The following is a 16,592-nucleotide window of genomic DNA, read 5'->3' on the forward strand; positions in this document are numbered from 1 at the left end:
TATTTGGTGCAATGGTAGAACATATCATTAAATGTTTCTGAATAATAAAAATATAAGTAAATTAAAAATATTCATGGATAACATTTATTAGAAACTCAGTTCAAGTTCTTTACAATCCTTTGATCCCATAAAATACTATAAAGCCAATTGTATTTTTGTTCTAATTTAAGTTAGAAGCAATGGTCCATTATAGAAATTAACTAACTTGCTCAGTATTGTACCAAAATTACAAAAGGTATTTGTTTTCTAAGTTCAATATTCTCTCATCAATTTGAAGCCTCCTTTTTATCAGTTGTTTCCATTCTTCATAAAATTAAAATAGAGAAAATTATACAGAAATTAAGTATGAATTAATCCAAGACTTTAATGGTCAGAAAAGATTATTTCAAACACTGTCTCTGTTCATTTTATCTTCTTCCCCTTGAGATATTATTATTCAAATATCTTTCCCATTACTTTATTTGTGGACCCTTTTAATAAGGAAATGCTTTGATGCATTAGAGCAAAGTTTGCCCTTTAAGCTATTGATTAAAGACAAAGGAAGAGACCCAAGATTCAAGAAAATCAATCATTTTCATGCAATTTCTCTACTCACTGGATATTTCCAGATTAAGACCAGGCAGCAAACAATTTGAGGTGCTTTCTAATGCCTGCTATTTAGCCAAAACATGACTTCACTTTTCTCTCCTGGTGAATTAGTAAGGTTTACTTAAGAGAAATGGTAAGGGCTCATGCAATTTTGGAAGCTAAATCCCATAATCTACCATCTGAAATCTGGAAATTCAAGAAAGCTGGGGGTGTAGCCTCAAGAGCCTGAGAACAAGAAAACTGGTGTAGATGGTGGTCTATATCTGAGAACTGAGAAGAAGAATTACCCAGGGCAGGAGAACATTGGTGTTCTCTGTCTTCACCTTTCTGTTCTATTTAGGCCTTGAATGGATCAGACGATGTCACCTTCCCACTTTGGGAAGGGCAGTCAGCTTTGCTCAGTCCACCAATTCAAATGCAAATCCCTTCTAGAAAGCCCTTCACAGATACACTAAAACACTCACCCAGTCAAGCTGACATAATTTTCTACAGCACTTTGCTTGTTAGCAGAAGAGCATCCGTGACATGCACAGATAACCTTGTGTCTGAACAATATACCCAGTGCTGCCCAAACTAACGATGGCAAAATAGAATTCCTAAGACATTTTCTCAATCAACCAGTTGCTCTTCAGCCAAGACACCATTTCTCATTCTCAATTGATTGCCCACTACAAGTAGAATGAGACAAATATTGACCTTGGTAATTATTCAACAATATCAAAATAATAGATATTCAAGAAAAGCAAACACTTTGGTTACTCTAATACACTGTATGATTTACTTAATGATATCCTCTCTGATCAAATGTTTCTTGCTTTGAAGATTGGTTATTTTTACTTGATTTATTTTAAGAAACTCAGTTATTGTTAATACAATTTTTTAAAAGAAAGAAACCAAGAGGAAATATACCACCCCAGTGATTCGAAGAACAGAAGACAGAAAGTCTTAAAAATAGAGACCTAACAAATGGATGAGAGCTGGGAAAGCCTTTCATCCTCCAATAATAAACATTCAAGTTTCCTTCCTAATGTTTTACTTTTTCATTGAGACATAATATCAATAGAATCTCACATCTTGTTAGGCACACTCTTATCAAATGTTTTACAATTATCTGCTAATTTAAATATTGATTAATCATCTACCAGTTTTCCACACTTAAATTCATTTATCACTGTTTATTTCTGTTTTCCCCTCCACATTTCATTGTCTTCTTTCTGTATTTCTACATACTGAAAGTTTTTATGTTTCCTTCATCCTTTCCAAACAAATTGTGTATTTCTTAACAGATATATTTTGTTTCCAATATTATCTGTTTTATATATTTGCATATCCCTAGGTTGTCAAAATTATGCAACTTGGTCAAGCTACTCTTTAACAGAGTTACATAAGTCACAATCATTGAATGCCTTGCTCTCAATCTTCATAATAATCTTGACAGTATGCATTATGTCTACTTCAGAGTCAATATTTGCATCTATTTTTACTTCATGAATCATGAAAAATGATTTGAAAAATGAGTTACTGTTTGATGGAAGAAATGAGTATTAAATTAATCATGTTAATCCCTGATACACTAAAAACTAGTAGTTTCAAAATATTTTAAAATAATACAACCCTCTGATGTGAATTTTTAGTCATGCAGATTTACATAAATGATTTCCTATATCTTTTACCAAAGTATTAGATGCAATGACTACATATAATTTCAGTGCAACATGCCAGTTCATATCCTAATAAGATCAGAGATATACATGGAATTACCTCAATATATTGAAAATTGCTTCCTTTTCAGTAGCTTATTTCCCCAAGAAAGGATACAAATGATCTAAGATATACATATCTTACATTACATTGTACAGATGCTGATAAAGAAGATGAGGAATAAGCTTTTAAAAAATGAGGAGCAGAGAATTTAGGTACAATGTTCATTTTGATACAACATATATTCGGAGAATAAAATATTTTTGAGTTAATAAATTCCAATGTAAAAATTTATCAGGATGCCTGAAACTGACAATGCATTTTTAACCTATATAGCGTTGAGGAAAGTTAGTGAAGTATATACATGAAAAAATGCAATCTGTATTTTAAAATATCTAAAAGTACAACTTAATCATTCACCACCACAGTTGTCTCACTTGAAATACAATGGCTTTGAAGCCACAAAACTTGTATTTCAGTGAATAAGTTCAAGTGCTGTAAATAGGATAGCTGTGATATGGGACTAGTCACAGAGATAGGATTAGGTTCATGAGCTTGAGGCCACACCCCTAAGTGTTCTAATCTGTATCCACCTGCATGTCAATCAGACTATGTAACCACCTCCATTTTGGAAGTGAATAAGCGGCCTGGAGAGTTCTGGGGCCACCCTTCTCTTGCCTGCCCTCCCACCTGTGCTCTCTCCCTGATCTCTGGCCCCACCCCTGTGCCCTGACACTTGCAGCCCTTGGCCTGCACCCTGCAAACAACTGGTATGGAACTCCCCGTTCACTCTTCCTGACCCACTCTCCCTTGATAAAGCCCTCATGTTCCTGTGCATTTCTCTCTCTTTCTAAATAAACTCTAAACTTCACCATGTTGCATGTCTTGTTTGAGCTGGTGCTTAGAATTCTTATCTAAGTAAACAGCAAAAACCTGAAATCAAATTTTGGCTTAAGTTAGCCCAAGAAATAGTTGAAGAAAAATTCATGGAAATGCTGACCACCAATAAGCTTATCTTCAGCACCCTCCAACATCTGGCCAGCAGGAATGCATGCCTTTCTTACTCATTTTCTTTCTAGCAAAAAGAGTAGATGAAATGTGAGAAAGGCTGTTGAATATCTAGGATCCAACATAAAACCTTTCTCCCATAGCAGATGAAATTAGGTAAAACAAAACACTGATAGGTGATCATTAAAATGACCCTTGGAGACACATGCAAAATGTAATATCAATAAAAATTATGGGGTTAGGGAAGAAGAGGCACTGAAATGTTTTGAAACAAAATAAATTATTTTGGAATGAAAGAGCTTGGCACATTATTCAAGGATTCATTTTGTGTGGTAACAAACCAGTAAATTCCTGGGGAACTAAAAACTTAGTTTCATGTAGCTTTAGAAATAGTTAATAAATTGTGGTAATAAATCCTTATTTAAATTATATTAAACCACCATATATGCATGTGTGTGTATATATAATGTATGTGAAAGTTTAGTCACTCTAAAATATTTAAAATCTTCACACAGTTTGAGGTCTTTGAGTTAACAAAATTGTTTATGGAAAATGCTAATTTTTTTCTCAACAATTTCTTTAACTTTCTGTAGTCTCTTTCCAAGTGACTCCACAAATATGTTAATCTTTAATGGCTTTTTTCCCAAAAGAAAATTCCTGACTTCATAATTCAAACACATTTTCTAAGGGATAAGAAATTAAATTCAAAATGTTACACTGTACTCAAGAGTATACTAGTAGTTCTCTAAAAATAATTTTTATGTTATATAAACACTGTATCTAATCTAAGAGCTGTAGCTTCTTTAAAATCAACAAAAAGAATGATGCTCAATTACTAAAAAATTCAATCTTACATTATGTTGAACATAAAACATTTGAAGCAAAGAACTTCTATAACCCTTGCTGTTTTATAAAGATTGGGATTAGTAGACATAACCTTACTGAATACTGTCTGTTGCATAAAGAATAGAGATGCCTGTCTTTTCTAATTATAATGGAAGACTGAGAGATGAAGCCTAGATGTGAGGTGGTGTGTGAGCATACACAGACACACACACACATACACACACACAAATATTCCTGGGTCATTCCAGGAATAGTAATCATAAGAGTTTGCTTAGTTGTTTCATCTTGTACATAATTATTGGAGACAGGAGGCTTAGAGGGAAAAAGTTGGAATTCAAAACTTTCATGCAAAGCAACATCAACTTCAGCTTTAAAAAATCAAAACAGCTTAGATCCACCTGCAGTCAAAGCCCTTGGAGCTGTCAGACACTGTTTCAAGGTGAGTTTCTGGAGTAAGGACTCTGGGATCTTGACTTTGAACAAAGAGGGCAGTTATGTTGTAACATGGCTGGGTATACAACACAGGATAAGTCTGAAATATTACACAAGGCTTTTGACCAAGAAAAGCATTTCGTTCTTGGCTTATAGATCCAACAGAAAGCAGATTTGTTTTGAAAGAGCACTAGAAAGCAAACCATGGCTGTTTTGAGCATATGTTTTAAGTTTAATAAAAACGATTGTTCCAAATTGTTATTTCTTTGTCTGGTAACTATTATAAACTAGTTATGTAAGTTTAAAAACCTATGATTTTTAAATAAATTAGTTCAGTTGGCCTAAAATATCTCTATCTCTGAGGTAATAGAAGATAAGTAAACAAAAACAGAATATTTGGGGGCAAAATTCAGATCATTTGACCAATTTTTCTTATCAATTCTGTCTCAGTTTGGAGTGACAAGAAATTAGAAGTGAACAAACAGGGGCAGAAGTTTGTTTCTGCAATCAAGACATCCACATCCCATGCGGGAGTGCCTGGGTTTCATCCACACTCCACTTCCAATCACACTTCCTGCAATAGGCAATGCCTCAGTACTTGAGTCGCTGTCACCCTCATGGGAGACATTAACTCAGTTGGAGGCTCCTGGCTTCCACCTGGCACAGTCCCAACTGTTATGAACCAATAACCTGAGGAATCCAGTTTATTTACAAAATGAGATATATGAAAATGAGGTGCCAAATGCAATCTTTTCTCCAAATTTTTTATTTATTTATTTTTATGGGATTTATTTGTTTATTCTAAAGACAGAGTGAAAGTGAGAGAGCGAGCCAGAGCGAGAGAGAGAGACAATGTTCCATCTGCTGGCTCACTTTCCAAATGGCCTCAACAGCCAAATCGGGGACAGGAACTCCACTCTGGTCTCTCCCATGGGTGGCAAGAGACCAAGTTGTTGGAACATAAAACACATTACTAGGAAACTGAAGTGAAGCAATAGGGGCTCAAAGCAGCACTCATATATGGGATTACAATGTGGCAAAAGGCTGCTTAATCCTCTGCTTTACAACAACCATCACTCCCCAAATTATGTGAGAGTGAACCTGACTATCTTTTCAGGGAGGTCTTTAAGGGAAATTGGCTCAAATAAATTAATGAATTAATTATATCTTTGGAATCAGAGTAAAAAGAGGTATGTACATCTTCAGACCAAACTATATGAAGAAAAGAAATAAACATTTTACCTGTTTCTCCAAGTAACTTGGAAAGTCACTTAATGACTGGTTTTCTGTTTTATTAGAGATTGGAATAAGTTAGTCAATATCTCTTCTGCACTTACACCTGCAGCCTAAATTTACTAGTTCCTTGATTCAAGATGAATCACCATTAAAATCTGTTGATTCCTAGCCAGCGCCGCGGCTCACTAGGCTAATCCTCCGCCTTGCGGCGCCGGCACACCAGGTTCTAGTCCCGGTCGCGGCACCGATCCTGTCCTGGTTGCCCCTCTTCCAGGCCAGCTCTCTGCTGTGGCCAGGGAGTGCAGTGGAGGATGGCCCAGGTCCTTGGGCCCTGCACCCCATGGGAGACCAGGAGAAGCACCTGGCTCCTGCCATTGGATCAGCGTGGTGCGCCAGCCGCAGCGCGCCTACCGCGGTGGCCATTGGAGGGTGAACCAACGGAAAAAGGAAGACCTTTCTCTCTGTCTCTCACTGTCCACTCTGCCTGTAAAAAAAAAAAAAAAAAAAAAAAAAATCTGTTTATTCCTCTATTTAAATTTTGAGTATTTTCAGTGCTCGAAGAGTGAATTTTGATCAAGCAACATGTATACGAGTACTTCCTTTGTTTATGTTATCTTATTTTCACTAATAGAGAGCACATGATCACTGAAACATTGAAATTTGTATTCTAAAAAATCAAATTGCTTATCTCCCTATAGCTCATTGTTTAAAACTCTTCTGGGTTCATAACTGTATTTTCCTATACACTATCTACCTATAAACATCTAAGTTTCACCATATATATAATATATATATAACTATATATATAACTATATATATATAAATATATATATAAACTAAGTTAAATAATAGATATTATCTAGCAATTTGTTTTCCAATAGATTTATTTACATTTTTGTATAGGAATTGATATAATGACTGGTTGTTATTGAATGAATAACCTGTTATTAATAAAATTGAAAAGAACATCTCTGTGAAAAAAAGTTTATCTACTTTTGAGATTCCATTAGCAGACATCTTGAGTATGAAGAAGGTTGTGAGACCAAATGTATAACACATTCAGCTTTGAAATTTCTTTGTATTTTGAAGGCATTAAAAGCTTCAGTTGACATTATCTACCTTCTCTCAAAAGGGCTTTGCCTATGTGTACTTGATTTATCAAAGTAATACATGTGGATTCTATAGAAAACAAATATTATCAGAATCTTATAGCAAAACATAGCAGTGTCCCATCACTTTCTTTCACAATCCAATTAGCTGCTCTCACCAAAGTCACATAGATTTCAGTTTTTACTGTTTATGAATCCTTGTACTTCTCACTAATATAGCTATTTTGTTTTCCTTTTTTCTTTTTTTTTTTTTTCTTTTGACAGGCAGAGTGGACAGTGAGAGAGAGAGACAGAGAGAAAGGTCTTCCTTTGCCGTTGGTTCACCCTCCAATGGCTGCTGCGCCCGGCTCACTGCGGCCAGCGCATCGCGCTGATCTGAAGGTAGGAGCCAGGTGCCTCTCCTGGTCTCCCATGGGGTGCAGGGTCCAAGCACTTGGGCCATCCTCCACTGCACTCCCAGGCCACAGCAGAGAGCTGGCCTGGAAGAGGGGCAACTGGGATAGAATCCGGCGCCCCGAATGGGACTAGAACCTGATGTGCCGGCGCCGCAGGCGGAGGATTGTTTTCCTTTTAATCATCTAATTTGGACCTGGGCCATCTTCTGCTGCTTTCTCAGGCCATAGCAGAGAGCTGGATTGGAAATGGAGCAGCCCAGACTCAAATCAATGTCCATATAGGATGCCCATGATGCAGACTGGGGCTTTAACCCACTGTGCCACAGCATTGGCCCCAAGGCCTTTGTTTTTAATTACTGCCTTTTTTGGTGAACACAAACTCCAGTAGCTTCTTTTGTTACAAATACGACATAAATGATAAAAATAAGTGAAAGCAGAGCTCACTTTGCATGTCTGTCATGTCACAAGTTTATTAAGATGAACAAGTTTATTTCATGCTAGCTTCAAAGTTATTGTGCTAAACTATCCAGATTCATCTTTTTTGTGTGTATTTAACCTATGGTTTCTTAGAATTCCTGGAATATATGCCCTTTAGCTTTGAGATATGTTTATGAATAATTTGATATAAAGTCTGTCATTATGTTTTATATCACATATTGACAGTGCCCCCCCCCCCCCGCATTTTTTAATCTTCCCCTGGGAATAATTCCTAGTCTTCTAGTATGGTGCAAGGAAAACGAACTAGTGAAATGTGGAAGGTAATCTTAGGATTTGCATCCTTAATAGCTTGCAAACAACCATGACTTTTTTCAGGTTCTTCCTGAACCCCTTCATTCCCAGTTCAGAAATAAACTAGAACTGATGATACTTTAGGCTGTTGGAGTCTCCCTTTGAATAGATTCATCATCAGCTTTCCTCATTTTTAATTTGGATTTCATTTCTCAGGTCTTCTCACTTAAAATCCTTCCATCTGCTTTCCAGCTTCTGATATATAATTGCTATTTGCTCTTCTGTCCTCACTGTTCATATTCATACGCTTGATCAATCAACATGCCAACATATTTATCCCAGATTATATAGTCTGTCAGCTCCCTGTTGCTGATGGTTTGTATACTGCAAACTGCCTTTTTCAATTATTTTTCCATTTTAATTTGTACAAACATGTTCCATTGAGTGGACACTTCGGAGGAATCCCAGGATGTTTCTTGCTTCCAGTGTGATACACCATATTCCTAGTCTTTGCTTCTTCTTTTGCAGGTGCCTTATTTCTGGAATCAGCTACTACTCAAATGCTATACATTGGAGGATAACAGAAGATAATGCCTCACCACCCAAAAATCAATTCCAATTCCTTTTTTTCTAACATATCCCCAGATTTCATTAGATATACAACCTTATCCATATGGGCTTGCATTTCATGAGAGATGCATCACAATTCTAGAGAGTAAAAGCTGATAGGACTGATGGGAAGATAAAACCAATGGGAACTTGGCCCTTGAGGACTGAGTTGACATGATAAGAATGGCAGAAAGAACAAGTAGAATGTTCCAGGGCCACTGAATTTGGAAACCTTGGAGTCTTTCTACCTACGAATTTATAATTGTATGAAAAATAAATATTATTGTCAAACACTTTAGTAGGTTTTGTTTTTGTTACTTGCAGCTCAAAGGATACTAATAAATAAAATTAATTTAAATAAATACATTTGGTTTAAAGTAGAATTCATTTATGGAAATAAACTTTATAAACTGTTGAGATTTATTGCCTACAGAGTTTTAACCTCAGATGCATATGTGAATTGAGATGGACTCCTTTTTTTTCTTTTTTTGACAGGCAGAGTAGACAGTGAGAGAGAGACAGAGAGAAAGGTCTTCCTTTTTGCCGTTGGTTCACCCTCCAATGGCCGCCGCGGTAGCGCGCTGCGGCCGGCGCACCACGCGATCTGATGGCGGGAGCCAGGTGCTTCTCCTGGTCTCCCATGGGGTGCAGGGCCCAAGCACTTGGGCCATCCTCCACTGCACTCCCTAGCCACAGCAGAGAGCTGGCCTGGAAGAGGGGCAACCGGGACAGAATCCGGTGCCCCGACCGGGACTAGAACCCGGTGTGCCGGCGCCGCAAGGCGGAGGATTAGCCTAGTGAGCCGCGGCGCCGGCCGAGATGGACTTCTTACTGAAGAGAGATCACATCAAACCCAAGGTCATTATATTCTATGTCAAAGAACTCTATCTTATGTAGTTATTATTTATTTGATTCTCCAACTGATAAAACATCACCCTTCTAGAAAATATTTAATTCAAGTTGAATGAATATAATTTTGGAGCTTACTGATTTAAAACAGTCCAAAAGTAGTGTTCCCAAATATTATTCTACAAACATAATGCTCATCTTTTATAGGAGCCAGATATGCACAAATAAAATATGTGCAGATTCAATCACTGATCCTTGGGCATCTTAATAAAATATCCAAGCTTTAGGTTCAGAAGTTCATTATCCCCTCTTCTCTGCATTTTTGGATTTTCTTATCGTCACTATATATAATTTTGATTGCATTGAGGTTTCAGGTATCACTGTTCTTCATTTTCTTTCAGCTCATCAGTCTTTTACTTGGCCTTGCTTTCGTTTTTCTCCTGTCATACCCCTTAGATGAACCCTTAATTTTTTCCTCTTTTTTTTCAAAATCCCTTTAATTTCCTCGTAAGTGTACTGAATATGCTGCATACGTTCTTTAGCTTGAATCAATCAAATTGCCTTCCTCTGCTCTTATCCTAGAAATGCTGTATTTTACACAAATGATTTCTAAACAGACATGGTGAGTCACTACCCTTCATAAAGCCCTTCATTCTTTCCTTAGCTGTCAAATAATACTGTATTCTTTTAATCTGAGAAACATGCTGAAGTAGCCCATATTCTTCAAAGCACAGGGGAAAAAAACAACCAATTTAAAATTGGGATTGAACAAAACTCTTTCCCCTTTGAGCAAAAGTCAAATCTGCACATTTTCTAAGTCAAAGTTTCTGAAAGTGCAATTTAGTTTGTTTTCTTTACTTCCTCCAGATGATTTCACTTAAAAACTGTACTATTTCATCTTGCTCTTGCAGTGTTTTTTTTCGTTTGATTGTTTGTTTGTTTAGAATGCTTCTTGTGGTTGTGATTTGTGATGGTGGAAAGCAGAATTTGACTTTGGGTGATGATTTATCTTAATTTGGGAAATGCATTATTGAACTTTTCTCATATGTAAAGGCCAAGTGAATAATCCCAGTCTGACAGGGAGATGTGAGGCATCAAGGAACTAATAACAAAGGGGTATCTCCTTTGGGTACATCATTGTTAAGGTGGTCACTGATTTGTCCTTGCATCTGTGAGCCTTAGGGAAGAGGGAATGTGTGAGAGAGATTCTGAGCTGAGAGAGAGCACAGCTCAGATGTATGAGAGGGCTAAGGGCAACATTTGAGAGGCAGTAGGGAGCCTTGATGTACCAGCTTTTCCCATAGATTTAGGAGCAGTAATGTCTCAGAGGTAATGGTCTTGCTGTATAATTTCCATTCCCTATCGTCACTAACCCTGTAATTATTTCAGTGGAGTGAGGAGAGTTCTCTTCTCTGAGCTATATGCACTCTGTACCAGCATGTAGGAGGCTGTGGCTTTCAAGGGAGAGTTGAAAATCCCAGTAAGATTCCAAACTAGGATAAAAAACAATGGGAGATTTACAGTATTGATTGGGGACATTTAAAAGTATTTAGTAAGGGGATTGGAGGCTCAGACATTATTAATGTAAAGGTTCAAATTCATTTTCATGACTACTAAGGAAAAGTGTAGACCTACAGTTTACAAAATTACTGGTTAACTACATAATTGAAAAAAATTTTCTTAATTTTAGATATTATCTCAATTTCCTTGTAGCCTTTAAGACTGTTGATTGAGTTCTTTTTTATGGTATGTTTATTTTTTTAAAACTTTTATTTAATGAATATAAATTTCCAAAGTACAATTTATGGATTACAATGGCTTCCCCCCTCCCATAACTTCCCTCCACCCACAACCCTCCCCTTTCCCGCTCCCTCTCCCTTTCCATTCACATCAAGATTCATTTTCAATTCTCTTTATATACAGAAGATCAGTTTAGTATATATTAAGTAAAGATTTCAACAGTTTGCCCTCACATAGCAACACAAAGTAAAAAATACTGTTGGAGTACTAGTTATAGCATTAAATCACAATGTACAGCATACTAAGGACAGAGATCCTACAAGATACATTTTTAAAAATTGATTAATTTTCTATGCAATTTCCAATTTAACATCAAGTTTTTTTTTTTTCATTTTCAATTATCTTTATATACCGAAGATTGATTCAGTTTATACTAAGTAAAGATTTCATCAGTTTGCACCCACACAGAAACACAAAGCATAAAAATACTGTTTTAGTACTAGTTATAGCATTACTTCACATTGGACAACACATTAAGGACAGGTCCCACATGAGATGTAAGTACACAGTGACTCCTGTTGTTGACTTAACAATTTGACACTCTTGTTTAAGGCGTCAGGAATCTCCCTAGGCTCTAGTCATGAGTTGCCAAGGCTATGGAAGCCATTAGGGTTTGCTGACTTTGATCTTATTCCGATAGGGTCATAGTCAAAGTGGAAGTCCTCTCCTCCCTGCAGAGAAAGGTACCTCCTTCTTTGATGGCCCCATTCTTTCCACTGGGATCTCACTCGCAGAGATCTTTCATTTAGGTCTTCTTCTTCTTCTTTTTTTTTTTTTTTTCCCAAGTGTCTTGGCTTTCCATGCCTAAAATACTCTCATGGGCTCTTAAAACTTTGTCCTTGAGTCAAACTACTTAATGTTGTTTTTGTCTTTGAAATTTTATTATTTATTTTAAATAGGGGCTACAAAGAGAGAGAGAGAGATCCTTTCTACTGTTTCACTCCCAAAAACACCAGGTGCTGGGCCAGACCAAACGGGCAGTCTTTTATTTGTTGAGCATGGTGCTACTTCTGTTTACTCTTTGATAACATTGCCCACATATGCTGTTTTACATGTAACACATCTTAAAGCAGAATTTTTAACTATAGCCCTTTGCTAGAGAGATGTTTTAGAGGCCACCAATTATGTAACTTACTTTTTTTTTTGCTTATTTGTTTGTTTTAAAGATTTATTTATTTATTTGAAAGGCAGTGTTACATAGAGGCAGAGAGAGACAGAGAGAGAGAGAGAGAGAGAGAGAGAGAGAGAGAGAGAGGAAGAAGGAGGTCCTCCATCTGCTGGTTCACTCCCCAAGTGATCAGGAAGGCTGGAGCCGGGCTGATGCAAAACCAGGAGCCAGGAGTCTCTGCGGAGTCTCCCATGAGGGCGCAGGGACCCAAGGACTATGCCACAGTGTCAGCCCCTGCCATCAGCTCTTAGCAGTCCAAATGTTAACTCCTCCACAAATGTCACTTACTTCTTGAGAACACCAGCCTCATAGGGCTGTCTAAAAAGATGGCAACAAGATAGAAATTCTTTCACGCCAATAAGTGAGGAATGTTGAAAGGAGAAGACCATGCTGGGAGTAAATACACATTTGGAAAATAGCAAAATGTGAAATGAAGCTACCAACAGAGGCAGTATTTAAGAAAGTGAAATGGAACCTAAGAGGCAGATACTCAGACTTCTCAAGTCCAGCCTATTTGCATGTTGCTGTAAGATGGACAGAGATCGTCTGATCTTTATTTGCTTCCTGTAGACTACTTAAACTTCAAAGGACAACTTTAAGGCCTCCAAATCGTGATTGCCTACTTCAATATGTTGCTGAAAATTGAGTATCAATTTACGGGTTAAAGATTTGATAATGTACTTCAAAGGTTTTCTTTAAAGTCGTTTCACTCTTTTAAGTTCAAAAGAATACTAGTGTCCTTCATCTGTATAAACATTTCATAATCAGGAAGCCCACTTGCCACAAATAGTTAGCAAATAAGCACAAAACTACCAAATAGCTAAAAATTCCAAGTGGGCAGAATTTAAGGTCCTCATTTTTCCCCACAGTCATGTTTGAAAAAACGCTAAAATTTTCCTTACCTCATCACTAGGTCTAGGTAGATTTCTTATCTCAATGAATGGGCTGTTCTGTCACTTAGTGTATACAGAGATATTCTATTTGTGAATATTTTCAGGAAGAAGAAGATTATTAATTGGTATTTTCCATACATATAGGAAAAGTGCCACAAAAGAAGTGTAAGGGACTGAGAGATGAGAGAGCAAGCACTGAATCATGCATGAGAAGTTGGAAAAATAGAATGTTAGAAGGATATCAAAGAGGGAGAAGGATACTGACAAAGGCACTTCCAATATGATGCCTGATCTTATAACTTAGAAACATTAAGGGGTTGGCAGTGGCTCACTTGGTTAATCCTCTGTCTGTGGCACCAGCATCCCATTTGGGTGCCTGGTTCTAGTTCCAGCTGCTCCTCTTCCAGTCCAGCTCTCTGCTGTGGCCAGGGAAGGCAGTGGAGGATGGCCCAAGTGCTTGGGCCCCTGCACCTGCATGGGAGACTGGGAGGAAGCACCTGCCTCCTGGCTTCGGATCGGCACAGCACACAGGCCGGAGTGGCCATTTGGGGAGTGAACCAACGGAGGGAAGACCTTTCTCTCTGTCTCTCTCTCTCTCTCATTGTCTGTAACTCTATCTGTCTAATAAAAAAAAAAATAGAAACATTAAAACTATTGAAATGAAAACAATTTAAAGAAATAGGGCAACAAAATTAGAGAGGAGTTTCAGGATCAGACATAAAAACAGAAAAGCATAAATGTACGTACAATGTGTTGTGCATTCCCTCATTTTTCCAATAGGAAGAGAATTGAAAAAAATAAAAAAGCGAATTTTATTTTTATGATTTTGTATTGGTTTATTGGGGTTACCATTTGGCACAGGTGAAAAATGCCTCCTTGCTTATGTTCATTTGACTACCTAGTAGCTAGGACACTGTCCTTTTGTCCTTCTACCCCGGCAAATATTGTTTCCTAGTACACTAAGATAGTATCTCTTCAGCTGTTCTATTTCTAATCAGTTTTTCCAGAGCTCAATCCACAGTCCTACTTCCCTCTAGCCACATCTTTCTCTGGAGAATGCCTCGAGAACTATGAAATAAATTTAACCAAGGATGTTAAATATCTCTATGATGAAAATTACAAAACCTTAAAGAAAGAAATAGAAGAGGATACCAAAAAATGGAAAAATCTTCCATGCTCATGGATTGGAAGAATCAATATCATCAAAATGTCTATTCTCCCAAAAACAAATTATATATTCAATGCAATACCAATCAAGATACCAAAGACCTTCTTCTCAGATCTGGAAAAAATGATGTTGAAATTCATATGGAGACACAGGAGACCTCGAATAGCCAAAGCAATCTTGTACAACAAATACAAAGCTGGAGGTATCACAATACCAGATTTCAGGACATACTACAGGGCAGTTGTTATCAAAACAGCATGGTACTATGCCGTTTCCAATTTAACACCAGGTTATTTTTTTTTAATTAATTTTTAAAAAATATTATGTAGGATCTCTGCCTTTAATGTGCTGTACACTCTTATTTAATTCTATAACTAGTATTCCAACAGTATTTTTTTTTCACTTTGTGTTGTTATATGGGGGCAAACTGTTGAAATCGTTACCTAATATATACTAAACTGATCTTTTGTATATAAAGAGAATTGAAAATGAATCATGATGTGATTGGAAGGGGAGAGGGAGCGGGAAAGGGGAGGGTTGTGGGTGGGAGGGAAGTTTTGGGAGGGGGAAGCCATTGTAACCCATAAGCTGTACTTTGGAAATTTATATTCATTAAATAAAAGTTTAATAAAAAAAAAAACCAGCATGGTACTGATACAGAAACAGATGGATAGACCAATGGAACAGAATAGAAACACCAGATATCAATCCAAACATCTACAGCCAACTCATATTTGATCAAAGATCCAAAACCAATCCCTGGAATAAGGCTAGTCTATTCAATAAATGGTGCTGGGAAAATTGGATTTCCACATGCAGAACCATGAAGCAAGACGCCTACCTTACACCATACACAAAAATTCACTCAACATGGATTAAAGACTTAAATCCACGACCCGCAACCATCAAATTATTAGAGAGCATTGGAGAAACCCTGCAAGATATAGGCACAAGCAAAAACTTCTTGGAAAATATCCCAAGAGCACAGGCAGTCAAAACCAAAATTAACTATTGGGATTGCATCAAATTGAGAAGTTTCTGTACTTCAAAAGAAACAGTCAGGAAAGTGAAGAGGCAACCAACAGAATGGGAAAAAATATTTGCAAACTATGCTACAGATAAAGGGTTGATAACCAGAATCTACAAAGAGATCAAGAAACTCCACAACATCAAAACAAACAACCCACTTAAGAGATGGGCCAAGGACCTCAATAGACATTTTTCGAAAGAAGAAATCCAAATGGCCAACAGGCATATGAAAAAATGTTCAAGATCACTAGCAATCAGAGAAATGCAAATCAAAACCACAGTGAGGTTTCACCTTACCCCGGTGAGAATGGCTCACATTCAGAAATCCACCAACAACAGATGCTGGGGAGGATCTGGGGAAAAAGGGACACTAACCCACTGTTGGTGGGAATGCAAACTGGTTAAGCCACTATGGAAGTCAGTCTGGAGATTCCTCAGAAACCTGAATATAACCCTACCATACAACCCAGCCATCCCACTCCTTGGAATTTACCCAAAGGAAATTAAATTGGCAAACAAAAAAGTGGTCTGTGCCTTAATGTTTATTGCAGCTCAATTCACAATAGCTAAGACCTGGAACCAACCCAAATGCCCATAACAGTAGACTGGATAAAGAAATTATGGGATATATACTCTATAGAATACTATACAGCAGTCAAGACCTTTCTCTCTGTCTCTGTCTCTCACTATCCACTCTGCCTGTCAAAAAACAAAAAAACAAAAAAGAAAAAAAAAATGAAACCTGGTCATTTGCAACAAGATGGAGGAATCTGGAAAACATCATGCTGAGTGAACTAAGCCAGTCCCAAAGAGACATGTATCATTTGTTTTCCCTGATCGGTGACAACTAACTGAGCACCAAAGGGGAAACCTGTTGAAGTGAAATGGACACTATAAGAAACAATGACCTGATCAACTCTTGTCCTGACTGTTGATGTACAATGTAATACTTTATCCTTTTTAGTATTTGTTGTTGTTGTTGTTGTTGTTGTTCTAGTACTAGTGGTTGAACTGTGTAATTAACACACAATT

The sequence above is a fragment of the Lepus europaeus genome, chromosome 4 (assembly GCF_033115175.1).
Source record: "Lepus europaeus isolate LE1 chromosome 4, mLepTim1.pri, whole genome shotgun sequence".
NCBI classification, from domain to species: Eukaryota; Metazoa; Chordata; class Mammalia; order Lagomorpha; family Leporidae; genus Lepus; species Lepus europaeus.